General features: G+C 42.0%; 1 protein-coding gene across 17 annotated transcripts in view; it reads right to left on the reverse strand.

Annotated features, from left to right (window-relative positions):
- ZBTB38 (zinc finger and BTB domain containing 38) overlaps window positions 1–25444 on the reverse strand; it is a 134465-nt gene that overhangs the window by 81101 nt on the left and 27920 nt on the right. For 5 of the 17 annotated variants that reach the window (XM_069563600.1, XM_069563606.1, XM_069563569.1 and 2 more), the window contains exon 2: window positions 6028–6070. The exons of the other annotated variants lie outside the window; for them this stretch is intronic. The gene's annotated coding sequence lies outside the window, so the exon portion shown is untranslated. The remainder of the gene's footprint in view (window positions 1–6027; window positions 6071–25444) is intronic. 17 annotated transcript variants of the gene reach the window in all.

Raw genomic sequence — 25444 nt, forward strand, 5'->3', positions numbered from 1 at the left:
CTGTGGCCTCACAGGTGTAGGAGGGAGGGTGAGTGCAGCTCAAGGCACGAGCCTGGGGAAGACAGGACAGGGAAGGGCCTTCCCTGGCGGTCCAGGGGCTGTGACCCAGTGCTCCCAACGCAGGGGCTCCAGGTTCGATCCCTGGTCAGGGAACTAGATCCTACATGTCTCAACTTTTGCATGCTGCAACTAAAGATCCTGCGTGCCACAGCTAACACCCAGTGCAGCCAAATTAAAAAAAAAAAAAAAAGAAAGAAAAGGGAAGACATGAGAGCATTCTCAAAGACCTCAAGACTTGGAGAATGTGTTGGAACTACCATATTGTTTCAAAGCACCAGGAGGAGATGGGAGTGACAGGAGCCAGAACTGGAGCTGACAGTGGCAGTCATAGCCCTGAGCACTGCCCTGCCAGGAATCAGCTGCCCTTCTGAGATGGAGTGAGAGCCCTGTTGGGGGTTGTGCTGGGCCAGGGTGAGGAGGGCTGGCAAGAGGAGGACATCTGATGATGGGGCTATCCAGGCCCTGGATAAGAATGACCTTGGAGATCCCTTCTTCCGCTATGGTTCATAATTCTGTGGTTTGTACTTTTCCATTATTCCAAGAGGAAGACAAAAGCCAGGACTTTTCAGCCCAGTGGGCAGTGGGCAGGGAGATGCTGGTGGCCTCAGTAAAGCCACCCCATGGCTCTTCTTTCCACCGTGGGGCAGGGTGTTCGTTCAGTCATGGGATCCCTCTCCTGGGCTCAGGAAATGCCTCTGTTCGTTGGGGACGTTGTGTCGTTACCTTGTTCCTGGAACCATTGCCAGTTGCCACTCTGAGGAATTACACCTGTGCTGTGGGGTCTGACTCCCCAGGCAGGTGGAATTAGCAGAAGTGAGTTTCAGAAGGGAGAAAGCCACATGCTTTGGATGGAGGGAGTAGCAACAACTGACCAGGGTCACTGTCAGCGTCCGCACAGAGCCTGACCTTGGGCCGAGGAAAGCGCTGGAAGCTCCAGGCATGTTTTGGCACAGGCTTGCTGATTCTTTTCTTATCTACAGAAAATGTCTCCGGGCACCTCCCTGTTGCTTCCCCAAAGGCTCCGTGGCCATGCTTGATTCACACACATGAGTGTTTATGTCTCTAATTAGATGAACAGAGGCTGATTATTTTTTCAGTCTACCTTGTGGGACCAAGAAAATGTGAAGAGAAAGATAAAGCAAAGACGGAGAAACGATGAGTAGGCACCAAGTGAAATGCCGCTCCTGGCTTTGTTTGCTCTGGGGGTTGATCCTAACAGTGAGGATTAAATCAGAGAATTGAGCCAAACATCTATTTGGGGACACAGAGGTGTAAGTACAGAGACACCCCAACCTCTATCCCATCTGGAGAGCCCTTCTTTTCAGTGCAATAAATGCAGTTATATACTGGAAATTCAAAACCAAAAGCAAAGACTTAGAAGACTTATCTATACTTACTGCCTCCAATTTCTCTCATCTCAATACCTTTTTAAAAATAATTTTTTTATTATTATGGTATAATTTGTATGTCAAAAAGTTAACCCACTTACAGTGTACACATCAATGGATTTTAGACTATTCACAGAGGTGTGTGATCTATAACCTCATTTAAAAAAAAGTATTTATTTATTTATTTAATTTACTTGGCTGTGCTGGGTCTTAGTTGCAGCATCCAAAACTCTTAATTGCAGCATATGGAATCTAGTTTCCTTACCAGGGATCAAACCTGGGCCCCCTGAAATGGGAGCATGGAGTGGGCAGTGGGCAGGGAGATGCTGGATCACCAGGGAAGTCCCCATAACCCCATTTGAGAACATTTTTATCATCCCCAAAAGAACACTTGTGCCCAGTAGCAGTCATTCCTCCTCTGCCCCCAATTCCAGCACTGGGCAAACACTAACCTTCTGTCTGTATAGATTTGCCTCTTCTGGACATTTCATACAAATGGAATCATGCAATATATGGCCTTTTGTGTTTGGCTTCTTTCATTCAGCATAGTGGTCTTCAGGTTCACCCATATTATAGAATATATCAGTACTTCATTCCTTTTTAGGCCCAAATAATATTCCATTTTGTGATTATACTATGTTTTGTTTATTCATACATCAGCTTACGAACACATTTTGAGCTGTTGAGAATAATGTTGCCATGAACATCTGAGTACAAGTTTTCATGTGGATATATGTTTTCATGTCCCACACGCATACCAAAGAGTAGAATGCCTGGCTCATAAGATAACTCTATCTTTAACATTTTGAGGAACTGTTAAACTGTTTTCCAAAGAGCTGTACCATTTCACATTCCCATCAGTGATGTGTGAGAACTCTGCTTCTCCACACCTGCACCAACAATCTTATTGTCTGTCTTTTTGGATTTTAGCCATCCTACTAGGTATGATGTAGTATTGTATTTCAGTTTTGATTTGTATTACCCCAATAACAGAGTTTTGGCAAGGGAACGCACTCATCATAGCAAACATCCTCTTCCAACAACACAAGAGAAGATTCTACATGTGGACATCACTAGATGGTCAATACTGAAATCAGAATGATTATATTCTTTGCAGCCAAAGATGGAGAAGCTCTATACAGTCAGCAAAAACAAGACTGGGAGCTCAGATCATGAACCCCTTATTGTCAAATTCAGACTTAAATTGAAGAAAGTACGGAAAACCACTAGACCATTCAGATATGACCTAAATCAAATTCCTTATGATTATACAGTAGAAGTGACAAATAGATTCAAGGGACTAGATCTGATAAACAGACTGCCTGAAGAACTATGGATGGAAGTTCGTGACATTGTACAGGAGGCAGTGATAAAGACCACCCCCAATAAAAAGAAATGCAAAAAGGCAAAATGGTTGTCTGAGGAGGCCTTACAAATAGCTGAGAAAAGAAGAGAAGCTAAAGGCAAAGGAGAAAAGGAAAGATATACTCATTTGAATGCAGAGTTCCAAGGAATATCAAGAAGAGATAAGAAAGCCTTCCTCAGTGATCAGTGCAAAGAAATAGAGGAAAACAATAGAATGGGAAAGACTAGAGATCTCTTCAAGAAAATTAGAGATACCAAGGGAACATTTCATGCAAAGATGGGCACAATAAAGGACAGAAATGGTATGGACCTAACAGAAGCAGAAGATATTAAGAAGAGGTGGCAAAAATACACAGAAGAATTACACAAAAAAAGATTTTCATGACCCAGATAACCATGATGGTGTGATCTCTCACCTAGCGCCAGATATCCTGGAATGCGAGGTCAAGTGGGCCTTAGGAAGCATCACTACAAAAAAAGCTGGTGGAGGTGATGGAATTCCAGTTGAGCTATTTCAAATCCTAAAAGATGATGCTGTGAAAGTGTTGCACTCAATATGCCAGCAAATTTGGAAAACTCAGCAGTGGCCACAGGACTGGAAAAGGTCAGTTTTCATTCCAATCCCAAAGAAAGGCAAGGACAAAGTATGTTCAAACTACTGCACAATTGCACTCATTTCACACGACAGCAAAGTAATGCTCAAAAGTCTCCAAAGCCAGGCTTCAACAGTACATGAACTATGAACTTCCAGACGTTCAAGTTGGATTTAGAAAAGGCAGAGGAACCCAAGATCAAATTGCCAACATCCGTTGGATCATCAAAAAAGCAAGAGAGTTACAGAAAGACATCTACTTCTGCTTTATTGACTACTCCAAAGCCTTTGACTGTGTGGATCACAACAAACTGTGGAAAATTCTTCAAGAGATGGGAATAACAAACCATTTTACCTGCCTCCTGAGAAATCTGAATGCAGATCAAGAAGTAACAGTTAGAACTGGACGTAGAACAGGCTGGTTCCAAATTGGGAAAAGAGTATATCAAGGCTGTATATTGTCACCCTGCTTATTTAACTTCTATGCAGAGTACATCATGAGAAATGCTGGGCTGGATGAAGCACAAACTGGAATCAAGATTGCTGGGAGAAATATCAATAACCTCAGATATGCAGATGACACCACCCTTACGACAGAAAGCGAAGAAGAACTAAAAAGCCTCTTCATGAAAGTGAAAGAGGAGAGTGAAAAAACTGGCTTAAATATCAACATTTAGAAAATGAAGATTATGGCATCCGGTCCCATCACTTCATGGCAAATAGATGGGGAAACAGTGACAGACTTTACTTTTTGGGGCCCCAAAATCATTGCAGATGGTGACTGCAGCCATGAAATTAATAGATGCTTGCTCCTTGGAAGAAAAGCTATGACCAACCTAGACAGCATACTAAAAACCAGAGACATTACTTTGCCAACAATGATCCATCTAGTCAAAACTATGGTTTTTCCAGTAGTCATGTCATGTATGGATGTGAGAGTTGGACTATAAAGAAAGGTGAGTACTGAAGAATTGATGCTTTAGCAGTGTGGTGTAGGATAGGAGAAGACTTTTGAGAGTCCCTTGGACAGCAAGGAGATCCAACCAGTCCATCCTAAAGGATATCAGTCCTGAATAATCATTGGAAGGACTAATGCTGAAGCTCCAGTACTTTGGCCACTTAATTCGAAGAACTGACCCATTGGAAAAGACCCTGATGCTGGGAAAGATCGAAGGCAGGAGGAGAAGGGGACGACAGAGGATGAGATGGTTGGATGGCATCACTGACTAGATGGACATGAATTTGAGGAATCTACTGGAGTCGGTAATGGACAGGGAAGCCTGGCGTGCTGCCGTCCATGAGGTTGCAGAGTCGGACATGACTGAGCGACTGAACTGACTGACTCATCCTAACAACTAATAATGTTGAGAATCTTTTTGTGAACGTATTGGCCATTTGTATAACCTCTCTGAAGAATTGTCTATACAAATATTTTATTCATTTTCAAATTAAATTATTTGTATTTTTATTAATATTTTATGTACAGGGATTCTTAATATATTTTGGATACAAAAATTTTTATCAGACCTATGTTCTACAAGTACATATCCCTTCTGTAGTTATGTTTTTTTTCTTTATGGTCTTCGAAGGAGAGAAATACTTTAACTTTGATGAAATCTAACTTATCCATCTTCTCTTTCATCATTTGTGCTTTTGATGTCATACCTGAGAAACTATTGTCTAACCTAAGGTCGTAAAGATTTATGCCTGAGTTTTCTAAGAGTTTTAGAGTTTTAGTTCTTACCTCTAGGTCTATGTGCACGTGTATATGCTTGGTCGCTTCAGTCATGTCCAACTCTTTGCGACCCTATGGACCGTAGCCCCCAGGGTCCTCTGTCCATGGGATTCTCTAGGCAAGAATACTGGAGTAAGTTGCCATACTTTCCTCCAGGGGATCTTCCAGACCTAAGGATGGAACCTGCATCTCCTGCATTGGAGGGCAGATTCTTTACTGCTCAGGCACCAGTGAAGCCCTCTAGATCTATGATTCACTTTATTTTTTATGTAAGGTAGAGATCCAAATTCATTCTTTTCACATGAATGTCTATTTGTCTCAGAACTGTTTGTTGAAAAGACTACTCTCACCAGAATTCTACACATCTAAAACTGACCTAAAATTCTAAAAAGTTATTTAAAAAATATATTCTTTCCCCCATTGAATTTTCTTGACTGTTTTGTCAAAAATCAACTGACCGTAAGCATTAGTTTATTTCTGGACCCTTCATTCTAGTCCATGGATCTAGATGTGAGTTCTTACACCAGCAGCACACTGTTTTATTTACTGTAGCTTCATAAAAATTTGGAAATTAGTAAGTGTGAGTCTACAACTTTGTTCTTTTTCATGATGATTTTGGCTATTCTGAATCTTTGGCATTTCCATATGATTTTCAGGATTATCTTCTCAATTTCTGCAAAATATCCAGCTGGGATTTTGATGGAGATTGTATTCCACCTGTAGATCAATTTGGGGAGTATTTGTCCAAATTTATTAGCTGCATGCCTTTAAGTTTACTTAGCCTATATCAGCCTCCTTTTCTAATAATAAAAAAAAAAACAACTCGTGTTTGTAATAAAGATTAAAAGAGATAACGCTTATGCAACCCCACTGAAGCCATGACCTACCTGGGCCAGTCTCAGGATGATGTTAGAGTCTGAGATATCCAGCCTAGTTACCACAAAGAAATTCAGATTAATTTATATTCAATAGTTGCATTTCTCTAACAGCATACAGATCCCCCTGAAATTCTTCTTAATATCCTTTTTCTTCTTGTATCCAAGTCCCTTACACCCCACAGCTTCAGCCTCTCCTTCTTTCTCCCAAGCTCCATACTAAGGTTTTTTACAGCCCCGACCAACAGTCCTCCAGTCCGTCTACTTCTGTCCAGTTCTCCTGATGGGGTGGGAAAAGAAACTGGACAGGCAAAGCCAGAACTCTTTTTAGTGAGTGGGAAGAAAGGAAAATCAGTGAGCACTAAACTTAATTTATGTCCCATCATTCATATGAAGTGCTTGGTGTAATGTCTAATGTATAAGAAGGGCTCAATACATGTAGAGCTTTTACTTTTTGTTGTGGTGGAGGTTACATCATGCCCATTCATACTTTGTGATGATGGTACAGGATTTCAATCAGGACCTCTGAGAATCCAGCCTGGACTCTATGGACCAGCGGCCTATCCTCACTCATGGAGGTGAATTTGAAATTGTTGCTCATTTTTTTCTCCCTCCTCAAAGAATCAGCCCCTAGGAAAATGCATAACGTTCACGTCTGAGGCTCCCTGAGTCATGTTTGGGAGTCATATCTCTGTTTCCTCCCTCCCCTAGCACCAGGGCCCTATGTTTCCTCCCCTCCTCCCATGAAAACTTCTGGTACAATATTTCTAAAACTGAAAGTCAGGGCGCATTATCTACTGTGTCACAACTAGCGTTGGTTTCAAGTGACAGAATAAAAGAAGACAGAAAATTTCCAGGTGTATCACATGTCAGAATTTTGTTTCAGTTTTATAATGTGCGTGAATTCAGTCACTCTGTGAAATGTATTTCTTATTGTGGTTCAGGGTTTTTTTTAAAGTTTAAAACAGTATTGGAGTAAGATCTTTCACTTTCATGAAGGTATTTATTATCTCCTAAGAGCATAAAGTAACACCCTTCCAAGTAGCCTGTCCATTTTGATGGGGATTGAAACCTCTTGTTCCATCAGCAGTAAAGGATTTGGGGACGTTGAAGCCTTTCCCTGTAATTTATAACACTTTGGTGGAGGAATATCTTCAGTAACCTGTGTGGACCTGCCCTCACCTGGCTCCCTCCCTGCAACCACCTCCCCAGCAGGCTACCTCTTAGCCATCACCTCTTCTCACTCCCCACTCCCCGCAGTATGGGCAAATCCACACCCTGAGCTTGCATGGGGTTTCTATTTTCAAAACTCTTTCACTTACTCGATCTCATTTGATTCTCACAACTATCCCATGAAGTTGGCAGGTCAGATCCAATCCATACTTGACCTTAGCATGGAACCTTAAGCAAACAACTTCTCAGCCTATCTCCTCAGCTTTCTTACATATAACCAGAAAAGCTAAGAGACTTGGCCAACATCACACAGCCTGAAAGTGGCAGGACCAGGAAGAGAACTAGATGTTTCACCTCTTGGTTTCCTTGTGCCATAGACTCTCCTCACGGAGACACATTTCTTTTTAGTAATGTGATTCATCTAACTGTCTTACAAACAACGTGGAAAAAGCAAAGAACATTTTGCACTCTTCCACCATATCTAACAACACGACTTTTATGGCACAAATCACAAGACAAATAGCTCTTCATGCCTCGTGGTTAAGGGTTATCACTCTCGACATCAAAGGCTATTTATTAAAGACTGGGGCGTTGGGAAGGGAGACAGCAAAGTCCACCGGGAAAACAAGTTTTCCTGTATGTTCTTTGTCCTTTGTGTTGCAGAGTGCTCCCTCTAGTGGCGCTGGAGAAAACAGCTTCTGGAAAGCACACTTAAGAGATTCCACTTTGTTGTGATTAGAGAATGGTGGGCTGCCGTCTATGGGGTCGCACAGAGTCGGACACGACTGAAGCGACTTGGCAGCAGCAGCAGCAGCAGCAGCAACAGTGCTTAGTGGGAGCGTGGATAGCATTTGTTTCAAGGTCTCCCTTCAGTGATGAGAAATTGAAGACTAGAGCAGTGGTTCTCAACTGGGGTGATTCTGCTCCCAGGAAATATTAGGCAGGGTCTGTAGACGTTTTTGGCTGTCTTTTGTTTGGGGTTAGTGGGGTGCTACTGTCATGGATATGTAGAAGCCAGGGATGTTGCTAAAAATCCTCCAATACACAGGACAGCTCCCCACCTCCCCCAACAAAGAATTATCCAGTCCCAAATGTCAATAGTGCTGAGGTGGATCAGAGATATGATGTGACCCTCCCAAGAAGGGTCCCCCACCCCCGCTTTATTAAGATATAATCGACACATAAACAAAGACTTGCAGCTTATTCACAGTTTTCAGCCATTCAGGCTAATTGCTCTTTCATTTCTTTTAAGGTATTTTTAAAAATTAAAATAGAGAAAAATATAAGAGCAATACATGCTTATAATTAAAAGCAAAGTAATAAAAGACTTTCACATAATCAATGTTAACATCCTTGGTGGTTTATTAGGAGGAGCTATATTAAAATGCCAACTTCAGATCACTTCTGACTTACAAAAATGGCAATGTCCTATGGTAATACTTAATATTCATCCACTTCTCCGTGTGCTCATCAAGACAAGCCTCAATCCACATACAGAGGATTCTTTTAAATTTGCTTGTCATATACAAAAGCTGGTTTGCTTCACAACTTGCTTTTGTAATTTAGTAAATTCTGAATCTCTCTTCAGATCAAAAATAAGGATCTCTTGGAGACTTCCCTGGTCATCCAATGGTTAAGACTCCTCTCTTCCACTGCAGGGGGCACAGGTTCAATCCCTGGTTGGGGAACTAAAGTGCTGTATGCCACGTGGCACACCACAAAAATAAATAAGTGGAAATAATCTGTTTATAATATATTATTATATGTGTCATATTATATGTATTAGAATAATCTCCTGTTTGTTTCCGGAAGTTGGGGATGCTGAGTATTATGGACTCCAAGAAACTTGAAGTAAAGTAAAGTGGAAATTGCTCAGTTGTGTCTCACTCTTTGCAACCCCTTCTCCAACGGGGCTTCCCGACCCAGGAATTTAACCAGGATCTCCTACATTGAAGGCTGATTCTTTACCAACTGGGCTATCAGAAATCCCATTCAAGAAATTTAGATGGCCTGTAACAGAGGATGAGATGGTTGGATGGCATCACTGATGCAATGGACATGAACTTGGGCAAACTTCAAGAGATGAAGGTAAGGGACAGGGAGGCCTGGCATGCTGCAGTCCGTGGAGTCACAAAGAGTTGGGGATTCTAATGGGCTACTGAACAACAACAACAAAAATGACACTGCCTCACATGGTAGGGCCTTAATATCTCTCTGATGGTAGCAAGTTCACTCTTAGAGAGTTTGGCTCAGGATTGGGATCTTCTGTAACATGCTATCTAACTAGATAAATAACATTCTTTGTTGTTACATTAATTATTACAGATACTTGCTAGTTATAGCAGGTAATACTGGGTGACAATATACAGCCTTGATGTACACCTTTTCCTATTTGGAACCAGTCTGTTGTTCCATGTCCAGTTCTAACTGTTGCTTCCTGACCTGCATATAGGTTTCTCAAGAGGCAGGTCAGGTGGTCTGGTATTCCCATCTCTTTCAGAATTTTCCACAGGTTATTGTGACCCACACAGTTAAAGGCTTTGGCATAGTCAATAAAGCAGAAATGGATGTTTTTCTGGAACTCTCTTGCTTTTTCGATGATCCAGCAGATGTTGGCAATTTGATCTCTGGTTTCTCTGCCTTTTCTAAAACCAGCCTGAACATCTATTTCCTAGCAAATTCCAAAATGTACTGGTCAATTTTATGTGCCAACTTGACTGGATCACAGGTGCCCAGATATCTGGCTAAACAATATTTCTGAGTGTGTCTGTGAGTATGTTTTTATACGAGATTAACATTTCAGTTGGTAGATGGATTTCCCTGGTGTGGTTCCTGTGCGGTGTGATTGAGTATCAGACAATCAGTTGAGGGCGTGACTACTATGTAAAGGTGGAGACAGGGAGAATCTGGCCTCTCTCCATCTGCTTGCTTGAGCTGGGCCATCAATATTCTCCTGCCCTTGGACTGAAATGTACATCAGGGGCTCTCCTGGTTCTCAGGACTATGCTTTCCTGGGGCTACACCTTGCAGACGGTATAGGGGACTTCTCGGCCCCTATAATTACGTGACCAATTCCTTATAATAAATGCTCTCTGTCTCTCTCTGTCTGTTTCTGTCTCTCTGTCTATATATGTGTACATATATGTGTGTGTATCTATGTATATATATACCCATAAATGTGTGTGTGTCTATATATGTATATATATATATATATATGAGATAATATATCTCCTGTTAGTTCTATTTTTCTGGAGAACTCTGAAGCCAACTCAAATAAGATTGTTTTAATGAGGGACTTCTCTGGTGGTCCACTGGAATCCACCTTGCAATGCCGAGGACTTGGGTTCAGTCCCTGGCAGGGGAACTAAAATCCCACATACCATGGAGGAACTAAGCCCGTGCATGGCCACCAAGTCTGTGAACTGCAAGGAAAGATCAGCGTGATGCAATGAGAGTGCCACAACTAAGCCCCCACGCAGCCAAACAAACAAATAAATATATTTTTAAAAGGAATGTTTTAATGGTATAAGGTGGATTCAAGTTTGGGAAAGAGTAATCTTACCCTGGAGGAGGAAATGGCAATCCACTCCAGTACTCTTGCCTGGAGAATCCCATGGACGGAGGAGCCTGGTGGGCTATAGTCCATGGGATCGCAAAGAGTCGGACACGACTGAGTGACTTCACTTCACTTCACTTCGATCTAACTCATTCTTGGTATGGCCAATCATATATTGCTCAATCATTCTGGTAGACAGAGCTTTGCCCCAGGTATTTTTGTTTGTTTTGCCACTAGAGCAATGCCGCAATAAATATCCTTCCATTTATACTGTCATATTTTTACTCCTGTGGAATAGATTGTCCAAATGAGATTGTTGACTCAAGTGTTTTGTGTGTATTTTTAAGTTTAATAGATATTTACAGATGGTTTTTTAAAAAGCTGAAGCAAGTCATACTCCTACCAGCAATATATGAGATGAAATATTCTCTCATGCCTTTGCCATCATTGGTTATTACCACACTTTTTAAGTTTTACCCATCTGATGGGTAAAATTTGTCATCTTGTTTTTGTTTTAATTTTCATTTTCTTGACTCTAAATATAGTTGTTAAGAGCACAGAATCTGAAGCCAAAATGCTGACACTTAATGGCTGTATTTCTTTAACTAAGATTCTTAATTCTTTTCACATTTGTCAAACAGAGATAAAGTACCCGTCACAGGGTTGCTATGAAGATTACATAGGTAACTAGATATAAAGCTCTATGAACAGTGCCCAGATTATAGTGACAACTATATAGGTATTAGTATTATGGGTGAGTTTGAATAACTCTTAGTAATTTTATTGATCATTTGTTTGTCTCCTTGGTGAATTGCCTTTCCATATCTTTTGCCTATTTTCCTTTTGATTTGTTCTTTTCTTATCAATTTGCAGGTGCTCTTTTATATCAGGTATTTTAGGCACGTATTAGCTGTGTGTTGCAAATACACACTTTTCTCTACTTTATCATTGATCTTTTGATTCTATGTGTAGTACATTTTTACATATCCAACACATTTAAATCTGTTACCAAGTGCTTTCTCTTATGGCTTTTGTGCTTTTTGTCTTCTCTAAAACCGCTTTGGTTTTTAATGTTAAGCAGATGTACTCCTGGACTTCCCTGGTGGCTCAATGGTAAAGAATGTGCCTGCCAGTGCAGGAGACATGGGTTCCACCTCTGACCCAGGAAGATCCCACGTGCTATGGAGAAAGTAAGCCCGTGTGCCACAACTACTGAGCCTGCACTTTAGAGCTCGTGCTCCGCAAGAGAAGCCACGGCAATGAGAAGCCCTTGCACCACAGCTGGAGAGTAGCCCCTACTCGCCGCAAGCGAAGAAAAGCTCACACACAGCAACAAAGACCCAGCACAGCCAGAAATAAATAAATAACATTAGACACAAACAGAGAAACAAATGTGCTCCTAATTTTGAAATATATTTTCAACCATTTTTAATCCATTATTTAAATCTCCATGATTATGACCTATGGTAGTGAGAACGAAAGCCACAAATTAATATCTAATAAGTTATCCTGTTATTCACAAGAGTCTTTCCATCTTGAAAAACACTTTTCATTTGATCTTGGTGCCCAATCTCTCTCCTGCTTCCTGTTTAAAAGGTTTTGTAATTTTTCTTTTCTTTTTTTTTTTTTTTTTACCATCTATCTCCTCTTTTCTCAAAGCTCTGCAATCTACTACCTTCTCCTTTCCTCTTTCTAGAAAATAATAATTAAAGGTATACAACATAATTAAGGGCTTCTCTGGTTGCTCAGCTGGTAAGGAATCTACCTGCAATGCAGGAGACCCCAGTTTGATCCCTAGGTCAGGAAGATCCCCTGGAGAAGGGATAGGCTACCCACTCCAGTATTCTTGCCTGGAGAATTCCATGGACAGGGAATCCAGCAGGCTACAGTCCATGGGGTTGCAAAGAGTTGGACACGACTGAGTGACTTTCACTTTCACTTTTTCGCTTTCAGTAACCAAGAACCAATGCCATCACCTTTTTCTTGGTCTTCGTCCTTCTTGTCCTCATTGTATCATTTGACTGTCCTCGTCACTGCCATCTTTGGGAAAGACTATTGGACTAAGAATGCTGGTCCATCCTGAGTCTTCTTTGGCCCTTGTAGCAATCATTGTTGTTTGCCTGCCCAACGGTACCCCCACCCCCTTCCTTCTTGCTGGCAGAGACCACCACCCATCATAGAAGATGACAATGTCAGACAAGCACATTTTCAGCATACCCAAGCTGAGGCATGGATATGTGCTGTGGTCCTGACAGTGGTCCATGAGGGAAAGTCTGTGGCGTAGGCTACACAGGCTACACAGCGTAGGAAAAAGTTTGCTCTCGTTAAAAACCAAAATGCATGCTTCTGTAAGCAACTATATGAAGAAGTGATAGCTTGAAGAGCAACAAGATGTCCTGCAACAATGAGGAGTAAAGTCAGAGCATAAAAGCTACTATACTCAGATGACAGAGAAAAAGATAGAAGAATGTGGGTTCTTGGCAACACTGGTAAGCCATGAACCAATCCAGAAATGCCCATCTCCAGATTTCCTGTGAGTAAGATAATATGTCCCTGTTATTTAAGTTGTTTATAGCTCACGTCTTCTGCGTGCAGCTAAAATTTCCTTATTGAGTGCTCACATGACCCCAAAACAGCTACTCATTCTAATGGCTCTCCTTGACCTTCCAGCCCCTTTCCACTATCTGCATCTAGAACATTCTCTCTAAAGAGCCACTTTGATCAGAGAATTCTGTTGTTCAAACCATCAATGGTAATATTATGCCAAGCAGAAAGAGCCAGTTACTGAAGACCACATATTACATGATTCCTTTCATATGAAATGTCCAGAACAGAGATCAGTGGTTTCTTAGGCCTAGAATGGGGATGGAGCATTAAGAGGTGACAGACAAAGAGTATAAAGTTTCTTCTTTTTTCTTTTCTTTTCTTTTTTTTTCCATACTGCGAGACTTGTGGGATCTTAATTCCCTGACCAAGGTTCAAACCTGTGCCTCCTGCATTGGAAGTGTGAAGTCTTAACCACTGGACAACCAGGGAAGTCCCTCAGATTTCTTTCTGAAGTGATGCAAATATTCTAAAATTGACTGTGATGCTGGTTGGACATATCTGTGAATGAATGGAAAACCACTGAATTATACACTTTAAATGGATGAATTGTATGGTATATGAATTGTATCTCAATAAAGCTATTAGGGGAAAAAAAGCTTTTAGTGGTGATCCATTACTTAGAGAGTATAAAGCACAAATTCATTACCCTAGCATTCCAGGCTCTTCACCCTGCAGGCTCAAACTACAGTCTAACTTAATCCTTTGCCACTTTCATATAAGGTAAACTATTGATCAGATCATGAGTGGTTCCTGAAAAGTGACCTGTGCTTTTCTGCTTCTCTGTCTTTGCTCCTATGTTCCTTTGGCCTAGAACAGCCTTTCCCATCACTCTGGTCTCTTAAAATTTAACTTGCTTTAAGGTCCAGTTCAAATGTTTTCCCTCATCTTCCCAGGCAGAAATGCCCCTTGCTCCTCTGAATTCAGAGAATTCAATATACTTCATTTGGTGTCTATCTGTCTCATTTGCAGGCTTGTGGACACACAACCTCACTGACTGTATTAGCACCACAGTTTCCAAATCAAAAGTTGGGTGGTAATACTCTCTGAGTAAGAAAGGGTACTGCAGGCCTCCCTGGTGGCTCAGTGGTAAAGAATCCGCCTGCCAGTGCAGGAGACATGGGTTTGATCTCTGGCCTAGGAAGATCCTACAAGTAAACCTGTGTGCCACAACTACTGAGCCTGTGCTCTAGAGTCTGGGAGCCACGACTACTGAAGCCCGAATACTCTAGAGCCAGTGACAAGAGAAGTCACTGCAATGAAGAGCTCAAGCACGGCAACCAGAGAGAAGCCCCAGCTCATCATAACTAAAGAAAAGCCTGAGGAGCAACAAAGATCCAGCACAGCCAAATCAATCAATACTAATTTTTTTTATAAAAAATAAAGACTATTGAAAAAAAGAAAGAATATTGCAAATCAGGACCATTTTAGGAAGTTTAAATTATGTGATTGCCATAATAGTCTTCCCACTAGAGTGGGTGATCTTTGCTGGACATAGACTAGTGTTGCTCATCCTTTCCCCCCTTTGCAGAGTGGATGTCTTTCAGGTGGATGAAAGAGCTTGATTTCCCTTTTGCTTCATGATGCATGGGATAATGGAGTTAGTTGCTTATAATGAGTGGTCTGTGTCAAAGAATGGTCTGGTAGTTAGTGAACCCCGGTGTTATATGCCAAATAAATAAAAGCTAGATTGAAGATACAAACATTTTTAAAGATTATGAAAGTAGAAAATAAAAGAATATTTTTTATAAATCCTATGATGTAGGAGACCTTTCTAAATAAATCATAAAATCCCAGATACCATGAAGAATGTCAGTGATGACTTTCTTTCTATGAAAACCCAAGCCTTCTGGCTGGCAAAAGATACCATAAAAAGTTAAAGACAAATGACAGACCCTGAGAAGATATTTTCAAGAGCTGTAATAGTTAAAAGATGTATATCAGTACTAGCTAAAAATAAAAAAGAAACAATACTTGAAAAAAGGGCAGAGAATATGAACAAGTGATTCATAGAAAAAATAGAAGTAACAAATAGCATATGAAATATGCTTATGAGAGAGTCATTTCCTAGGCAGATTGATAAGAAGTCTAGGGGTCCCCAAGGAGAGAGGGGTCTGGAATTCTCAAGGAGGAAGAAAGGACAAATTTTTCCCCTTTGCATTTTAAGATTGTGCTTCCCTGGTGGCTCAGAGAGTAAAGCGTCTGCCTACAATGCAGGAGACCCGGGTTCTGTCTCTGGGTTGGGAAGATCCCCTGGAGAAGGAAATGGCAACCCACTCCAGTACCCTTGCCTGGAAAATCCCATGGACTGAGAAGCCTGGAAGGCTACAGTCCATGGGGTTGCAAAGAGTCGGACACGACTGAGCGACTTCACTTTCACTTTCACTTTTCAGTGTATCTTACCTGAGGACAGCCTCTGGATTAAACCTTATGGCTAATCCTGTTATTTTAAAATGTAAATTATGGGAGTAGGTCTGGTGAGGTCTTTACAACCTCCAGACATTCTTTGAATCACTGGAGAGTATATAACTCCACTGCTAACACTAGCAAGGGGTACTCTTTCTGCCCCCTTCTGATGCCTATGTCAGAAGCTTTCTCTACCTCCTTTATACTTTAATAAAACTTTATTACACAAAAGCTCTGAGTGATCAAGCCTCATCTCTGGCCCCGGATTGAATTCTTCTCCTCCGGAGGCCAAGAATCACAGTGTCTTTTCGTGGTTCAGCAATAACCTTTCACTTAACATCGTTAGCATCAGGGAAATGGAGACAATGCGTGAGGGTCATTGGCCTGTCAGATGGACCAACATGGAAAAGATTGAGACCATCAAAAACTGTCAGGTGTACAGAGAAAAGATCAAACATACAGTAGTGTTGCACATATATTTTAATATATACAATTTTTAAAGAACAATTTGGTAGGATCTAATTATTTCTGCCCTAAATAGGTATCATTTATAATTCTGCAGTCAACTTTTAAAAAGCCATTCTTGATGACTAATGAAGAGAATCTCAGATCCTTCCTATCCCAATTTCCCCATTCTAAGAGGCTTATAGAGAATATTTTTTTTTATGTGAACCATTTTTAAAGTCTTTATTGAATTTGTTACACTGTTGTTTCTGTTTTATCTTTTAGTTTTTTTTTGGCCAGGAGGCATGTGGGATCTTAACTCCCTGACCAAGGATCAAACTCATGCCTCCTGAACTGGAAGCAAATCTTAACCAAAGGATTGCCAGGGAAGTCCCCTAAAGCACACTTTTAAAGATAATTTTCTGTTGCTTACAACTGAATAAGGAACCTTGACAGTGATTACTGTCTTTAAAAGCCCTACTCTATCTCTTTAAGTGAGAATCTAATTTAAAAATTCTCCTTTGTTTGCCTGGACTGATATTAGCCATATTACCTGATTATTTCTTAACATGGTGCAGGACCAACTGACTGACTCTACAAGCAGGGGCAAGGGTTGGTGCAGAGAATGTGGGGGCGGTGGGTAGATGGGGGAGAGGGAGTGAAGGAGAGGGGGAGGGGTGGATGGGGGGAGCAAATATGTCCTGATTGCCTTCTGCCTGGCTTCCCTTGATCAAGGGTCAGTTGAATGCTTTTCATTTTTCTGCTGTTGTTTCCCTGCTTTAATATAATGTTATGTCTTTGTTTAGAGTTTTATAATCTTTGTTGTTGCTTAGTTGCTAAGTTGTGACCGACTCTGCGATCCCATGGACTGTAGCCCTCCAGGCTCCTCTGTCCATGGGATTCTCTAGGCAAGAATACTGGAGTGGGTTGCTATTTCCTTCTCCAGGGGATCTTCCTGACCCAGGGGTCAAACTCTATCTCTTGCATTGGCAGGCAGATTCTTTACCACTGAGCCACCCTTATAATCTTTACAGTCTACCAAATACGCAGATTTTTCCCAATCCTGGTATATTCCTTATCCCACTGTCCTCCTTAAACAGGGTCAGAGCAGTCTTATAACCCAGGGGTCCCCAGCCTCTGAGATCTCATACCTGATGATTTGAGGTGGAGCTGATGTAATAATAATGGAAATAAAGTGCACAACGAATGTAATGAGCTTGAATCATCCTGAAACCATCCCCCACCCCACTCAGCCTGTGGAAAAATTGTCTTCCACAAAACCAATCCCTGGTGCCAAAAAGGTTGGGGACCACAGATTTGATGTGTTAGAAAAAGGTGTCCCTTCAGGCACAGCCCCCCACCAGGCTTCAGGGCTCTGTGAGTGGAGCAAAAGGGGTCTTCAGGCCCTCCTGAATCCCGAGCCACGATACTATCAGCGCTGCTCCTTAAGCCAGCCCTAGACCAATGATTGCACAGGAAATCTTTGCAAATTGCCATTTCCTCATTTCACATGGTCATAGGACACAGTGGCACCTGCTACAGTTAATGCTGTAGACACGTGGTTTGAGTTTCTTTCCTCAGCTTCTCCTGCTAAGCTGCCCTTTGAGATTTCACCAGGGGTGCAAGTCCCCTGTGTTAATGTTTTTAGCCACCACTCCCCCACCCCCACCACCCACACAAACACACACCCCACAGCTCAGTGTTCACACATGAAACAGTGAGTGACCGGAAAAAGTAATCGGTGTTTTATCCTTTTTCTTTTTTTACTGCCTTGCCCTTATCAGCAAAAAAGAATGATAAGATAATTTTCTTCTTGGCCTTGAGTTTTAAGTTCTGGACTTCCTTTCCTCAGGGGAAAAGAAATACTCCTTTGTGCTTCGGAGTCTTAAACAGAGAAGTTTCTAGGCCCCAGGTTAAGACCCTTTGACTCAGATCTTTGGTTGGAAACTGACACGTTTTAAGAAGAATTATTCAGGATGGCAGAGAGTGCTGCTTTTAAAGAGAGGATATGTAGCCCAGCCTTATCGGTGACTTCCCTGAGATGGAGAAGTCTGTGTGTGCTTGTGTGTATATAGGGTAGTGGGGGCAGGTTTCTATGTGGCAGAGGGTCAGTGTCCTACCACCCCAGCAGACACTCAGATGAGGGGTTACCTGAAAGCCAGTGGGTACTGCGCACCACACACTCCTGCTTCGAGAGCCTGGGTGGGGGTCCCCACAGATAACTGTGGTCAGTGGTAAGAGGAACGTAGCATCAAGAAGCCTCTCTGTGGTCCTTCAAGACGAAAAAGGGCAGCACATCGGCTAGCAGAAGGAGAGGTGTACCCACGGCACCCACCATGGCCTACGGATCAGGATATTCCTCTTTCCTGGGCCTGTGAGGCCCGATAATCACAACCTTGGAGAGTGAGAAATCTAAAGCCAAGTTTAATTTGATTTTAGAGAAACAGAGAACATAACACACCCAGGTATGCCAGAGCAGTTCTTCCCTGCCAACTGCAATTCTTACCTGTTACATTTCTCTCTACAATGTAATCCATAGAATTCCACTTTGGAATGAGAGGGGCTCCTGCATTTTGACCAGAGCTTCCTTACCTCCATCCTCTCATCATAATCTTTACCTCTTATAAATCTCCTCTTCTCTAAACAACATGCATAGTTTCATTCATAGTATGTATATATTAATTTGGTGGAAACATGAGTTCTCGTGAGTTTCCCAGGTGCTCTACTCTCCATTTTCAAAAAAGATAGAGGAGACTTTCCTGGTGGCTCAGTGGATAAGAATCCACCCGCCAATGCAGGAGACATAGGTTTGATCCCTGATCTCGGAAGATCCTGCAGGCTACAGGGCAGCAAATGCTATGTGCCACAACTACTGAGTCTGTGCTCTAGAGCCTGGGAGTCGTAACTACCAAAGCCCTTGCACCCTCGAGCCTCTGCTCCACCACCAGAGAAGCCACTGCAGGGAGAAGCCTGGGCAACAGCAGCTAGAGACACTCGCCCCAACCAGAGAAAAGCCGAAGAGCAATGAGAACCCAGCGCGGCCATAAGTAAATAATAGAAAGGCATTTACTTCTTAAAAGTAAAAACAAAGGATTTGTATCCACTAAGGCACTATGGAAGGTGCAGACTCCACCAATGAGTAACAAGGTCTCTATAATCCACTGAGAGAGACAGAAGTGCACAGAAATTATGGCAACTCAAAGACATGTTTCTCTCTCCTTCTTCACCCTGCCCCCTCCCACCACCTCCACCCGCTGGAAAACTGAAATAGCTGTTGTATTGGTAGGTGATTGGTTCTCAGTTTTCCTCCATGAGTTCCAGTGCCAACTCTTGCTTTCTGTTTAGTGACGTAAGTGAAGACATTCATCGAGAAATTTCTAGAATTCCTTCCTTGTAAGGGCTGTGGGTTGGAGGATAAGCCTTTGGTTTGTCTGAGCTGAGGTAAGGGATGCAAAATGGCACAGGCTAGAGAAGGGGGTCACCCTTGGGTGAAAGAGGTCAGAGCTCCCTGGAAGGATCAGGTTGGGGATGGGGGTTGGCTTGGAGAGAATAAAAGGGGGAGGGAAGCGGGAGGAGGAGAAACAGTGAAGGAGATGGAGACAGAGAGTTTGGTGGAGAGAGGAAGAGAGAGGGTCTGAGTAGTCCCGGTGAGCAAGCAGAGAGTGGGCAAAAAGGAACTGTTTCTTTGGAGGAAGCTTTGCTGTGCATGATACTGTGCTAGGGTCTTCCCAGGTGACACTAGTGATAAGGAAGCCGCTTGCCAGTGCAAGAGATAAAAGAGACACGGGTTCCATTCCTGGGTCGGGAAGATTCCTTTGCAGGAAGGCATGGCAACCCACTCCAGTATTCTTGCCTGGAGAACCCATGGACAGAGGAGCCTGGTGGGCTAGGCTTGCAGAGCTGGACATGACTGAAGTGGCAGCACACCCGTGCATGCTGTGTTAGGCTCCTGCCTTGGCCTGCACTAGGCTGCTTTTCAAGGGTTTTGGATGCGGAGAGAAGGCTTTTTGTTTGGTTGGTTGGGTTTCTGAGTGGAAATCAGCTCTAAGACTAAAGGCAGCTTATTGTTATTTGGGGTTGTTCCTGCTTCTATTTTGTGGTCAAGTTTCCTCAGCCTTCTGTATCTCGGCATGTCTGGTGTCTGAGCCCATTGGCCTGTGGGCCCATAATGTTTACATATATGACCTTTAAGGCTGCAGCATGGTTTGAAGTTCTTCCCCAGTCCCCTCACCCAGCAACACTGTTGTTTCTGCCATTTTCTCAGCCCTTCCCATGGTCCAGTCTAGCCAGCCCTCCCTGTTGCATGCTTCTTCGACTTGTTTTCTTTCCTCATCTTTCTTTAAACTTGAAGCTCTTTCACTGACCTTATTCTCATCTTCACTCTACAACATACTTTGAATCCTAGGAGTCCATGAAATTTGGATTCTGAGAGTTCAGATGATCACCTGGGTCTTTCATAACCTGTACACACCGTGAGGACAGAAAGACAGATGTGTGTGTGTGTGTCCATAGAAGCAGGCAAGGTGCTGAATGGTTCTCCTTCCCCAAGGTCTGCCCAAGATAACCACATAGCTCCCTCCCTCACTGCCTTGCAGAGAATAGCAGCCCTCTTGCTCACTCCTCAGCTCCTTGTCCTGTCTTATTGTGTGATATATTGTACATTCATTTATTAAATTACTGAATATCCATCTCCCCTGCTCCCCTGGAATGTAAGCTCTATGAGGGCAAGCACCTCATCTATACCTCAAGCCTAGAACCAGATTGGCATAAATGCTTATGTATGTATGAATTCCTAGTAATTTCAGGTACTCAGTCAAGGAGGAACTGAATTAAAAAACTGGGAGCCTGTGTCTAAAAATACAGCCTCATACAACACGGCTTTCACTTTGTGTTGAAGTCTTCAACAACCTGAAGATCAAACTGCATTCTCTCTTTCTCTTCCATAGAGATTTTTTAAATCCTCAAAAAGTACCAACTTAACTCAGATAAAAATAATATACTGTTAGGTGAGGATTTCGCTTAATACTTTCAGTTTATAATATTGAATCTGAAAGAAGCAAAAAGGAAAGATAGATATTTATGATTTTTTCTTTGTAAGACAATTCTGTTTTGTATATTGGACTTGGACTATGAATTTGAATTGGCCTTTGGAATGAAAGTTTGTCATCTGTCTTTTAAAAAAAATTGTGTATCAGTTATCAGAATTCATGAAACACATGACTTCCCTGGTGGTACAGTGGATAAGAATCCACCTGCCAATGCAGGGGACATGGGTTCAATATCCCAATCAGGGAAGCTTGCACACAGCCCGGAGCAACTAAACCCATGTACTGCAACAACTGAAGCCACAGCCACGAGAAGCCTATACTCCACAACAAAGAGTAGCCTCCGCTTACCACAACTAGAGCAAGCCCACAAGCAGCAACAAAGGCCCAACACCACCAAAAATAAATAAATAATTAATTTAAAAAAGAATTTATGAAACACATAAGTATAAATATAAAGCCAAGACTTCATGCTTGTAAAGGATAAGTATGAGCCAAGCAACTGGTTAATTGTTCCCAAGCCAAATATTGCTAGCAGTGAGGGGAGCTCTCAGGAACTCCCAGCACCTCCTCCTTGAGTCCTGAGCAGAGTTGTCTCCCTGACACCAAGGCAGCACCATCCTGACTTGTGTGATCATCTTTCATTTGCTTTTCTTTGGAGTTTTGCAACCTGTGTTTTATGGTTTTTAAAGCTTTTTCAAAATAATCACGCACATTGTGAAGATAAAAGCAGCGGTTTTCTTACTTCCTCAGTCCTATTCTGCAGAGGCAACCACTTCTGACCTTCCAAAGCAATTCTTCTGGTGGGTACCTCCACGTCCATGCGTGTGTTGCTTCACTTGTGTCCAACTCTTTGCAACCCTACAGACTGTAGCTCGCCAGGCTCCTCTGTCCATGGGATTTCTCAGGCAAGGATACTGGAGCGGGTTGCCATGCCCTCCTCCAGGGGCTCTTCCCGACCTAGGGACTGAATCCCTGTCTCATGTCTCCTGCATTAGGAGGCAGGTTCTTTACCACTAGCACCACCTGGAAAGCCCAGATAACTCCATATGTTCCTTTTAATAATATGCTTATGTTGATATTGCATGATGAGTCCATTTTAAGAGGGTCAGCGTGGGGGGAGTAGAGGAGAAAAGTGAGCTTACCAACAGAACAAAAATTTGAATTATATCTGATGTGTCATTAACAACACTGTATGGCATTGGGGCAATTTTTCAACATTCCAAGAAAAAAATGATTTCAATATAAAAATCTCCTCCTCCTAGCCAAGGTAGCAGTTAAATGTGAAAATTGAATACAAGGTAGAGGAAAATTGATTGCTTACACATGCTTCCTAAAGAAGTTACTTAAAGATCTGGCTTCAGTAAACCAAAAGAGTAAGACCAAAAAGAACAAGATGTGGGGTCTGGGAAATAATTGAATATAGGGAAGACGCTGAGTGATTCTGGTGCAGGAGCCTGGAGAGCAAACTGTCCAAATTGGAGTGTTTCAGCGGCAAAGAGGGCTTCCCAGGGGGTGTTAGTGGTAAAGAACCTGCCTGCCAATGCAGGAGACATAAGAGATGTGGGTTCGATCCCTGGGTCAGGAGATCCCCTGGAGGAGGGCATGGCTACCCACTCCAGTATTCTTGCCTGGAGAATCCCATGGACAGAGGAGCCTGGTGGGTTACAGTCCATGGGGTCTCAAAGAGTCAGACATGACTGAAGCAACCTAGTACGCATGGGGGCAATGAAGGAGATTTGAGAGACTGATCAGATAAAGAGACTAGGTAGATCTGAGAGTAAAATAATGGCAAAGATTCCCACAAAGGCAAATACAAACTCCAGGGGTAAAAAGCCAAAAAGCTATACAGGAAAAGACATGCAATCAGAGTGATTACTAGCCCAACGGCACACAGTATTTTCAGTCACAATAACTCTGTTACTCATTTTCAACGCCTAGACTGTTGAGACAACACAAAAACTCAGTTTGGTTCTCAGAACAGACTATAAACATCATAGAGGACCTCTTTGACATCCTTGATGTGTAAATTTTATAAGTCTAGGAGACTCATGGCTTTCACCTCTGGAAAACAGCCTATATTTCACATTATCTAATTCTTCTTTCTGTAAATTCTGTCAGATGTAGGACATCCTAGATTAGCTTCTAAGACTTTTTTCTCTTACAATGTCCATCTCTTTGTCCTTTCTCTGGGAGACTTCCTTGAATTTATATTCTAATGCTTCTGTTAAAATTTTCATATAAATGTGTTTTTTAACATACAGGGGCTATTTATACTTCTCTGATGATTTCTTTTTCATTGTATTCTGTTCTTTCACAATGAAATATCTTTCCAAATTTCTCGGAGGACAGTAGCAGATTTCTTTCTTTCTTTCTGTTTCATGTCTTTACTCTTTCCTCTGGGTCACTCTTGTGTCCGGGTCCATCTATCTTGATGCTCTGACCATTCTTCACAACATCCTCAGTTGTCTTTACTTCAGAATGAGGCAATGAAATACTAACCTTTTTTTTTTTTTTTTTGCACGTGGATGGGGCTTATTGGTTGCACCTTTATATTGTGGGTGACCTAGCTCTGCCTGTTACTTGCTGTGTGATCTTAGGCAAGTTAATTAACCACTCTGTTCTTCAGGTTCTCCTAGAGTTGTAAACATTAAATTAATTAATATATAATGTATTCATTACAATGTGATGCAACTATTTGTTGCTTCTATTACTTTTACTATGATTACTTTGCAGAGATCCAGCTACAGAATTCCTAAATCCCAGACTTTCAGAGTCTTAGCTATGGGGCCATAACATATTGTAGAATGGAGAACAAGGTTGTTAATATTTATTGAGAGGAGAGATGCAGAAGGGAAACCCTATCTGGCTGCCAAATGGGGTGAGAGGCCATCTGCTCCTTTGTGCCATTTTATCAGTCACCATAACTTCAGCCCCATCATTCACTCAGAATGAATGTTTATGAATTGCCTAGTGTCCCAAGTTCCGTCTTGTAAAAGGTTTCCTTCTCTGTTCTATCCTCCTCCCAATTCCCACTCATGTAACATAAGCTTAGCTTCCTCCATGCTCTTTACTCTGCCACTACCCCTCTATCCACTGTCTACCCTCCAGAAATTCTTTGAAACCTATTATCTGCTGAGAGTCCCTCTGCCATTACTGGTATTTATCACTTTTTCAAAGTCATTATTATCACTTTAGTGGAGTTTTGGCAAGGATAAAACCAAGCATGCTTCATCTCCCATCTTTTTAATGATTTTTCTCATTTATATTAATATATTACATTGATTGATGTTTACATGTACAGCCTAGCTTACATTCCAGGAATAAGTCCTACTTGGTCTTTATGCATTAGGCCTTTTAAACTTACTGGATTCAACTTACTGTTATTTTTTTATTTGAGTATAATTGCTTAAGGAACATGGGGACACAGAGGGGGAAAGGGAGGGTGGAATGAATTGAGAGATAAAGACTGACCTATATACACTGCAGTGTATAAAACAGATAGCTAGTAGGAACCTGCTGTAAAGCCCAGGAAGCTCAGTTCAGTGCTCTGGGATGGCCTGCAGGAGTGGGACATGGGGGGTGGGAGAGACGTTCAGGAGGGAGGGGCTATATGTCTACATCTAGCTGATACACTTCATCGTACAGCAGAAACAACACATCTGCCATCTTTAATCAGGCATCCATACTCTCTCATGATAGATACAGCACCAGTTTCCATGCTTGAAATCCTGGCGCATTCACAGGCTTTTCTTTCACTTGTAGGGTACTTTAAGTTTGGGCAATATATGGAAGGGAGGAAGAAAGGAAGTAGTAGCCAAAGCGGCTTGCTACAGTTGAGGGCGCTTAGAGGACAGTCTACTAATGCATTCCCCTCCTGGAGTGATACAGTCAATCGGAATTTGCAATCAGCAGAAGAAAGGGTTTTAGGCAAAGGTTCAGGAAAGATATTACAAGTAATGATCAACATAAATCACTTAAAGAGGGAGGTATAAATTACTTCCCAGTTTCGATGCAGTGATTGTGAGTATTTCGTTTACAGTAACTACTACCAGATAATTCCTCTGTGATGTTATTGCTGGAAGTCAGTGAGTACATCAGCTCAAGAATGAATATGAGCTATTTTGGCAAAATACAAAAGAGTGGAAGTTCTATTGTGAATGACAATGATGCACTATTTCCATTACATTTATCCTATGAA

This window comes from Ovis canadensis, chromosome 1 (assembly GCF_042477335.2).
Source record: "Ovis canadensis isolate MfBH-ARS-UI-01 breed Bighorn chromosome 1, ARS-UI_OviCan_v2, whole genome shotgun sequence".
In the NCBI taxonomy this organism is placed as follows: domain Eukaryota; kingdom Metazoa; phylum Chordata; class Mammalia; order Artiodactyla; family Bovidae; genus Ovis; species Ovis canadensis.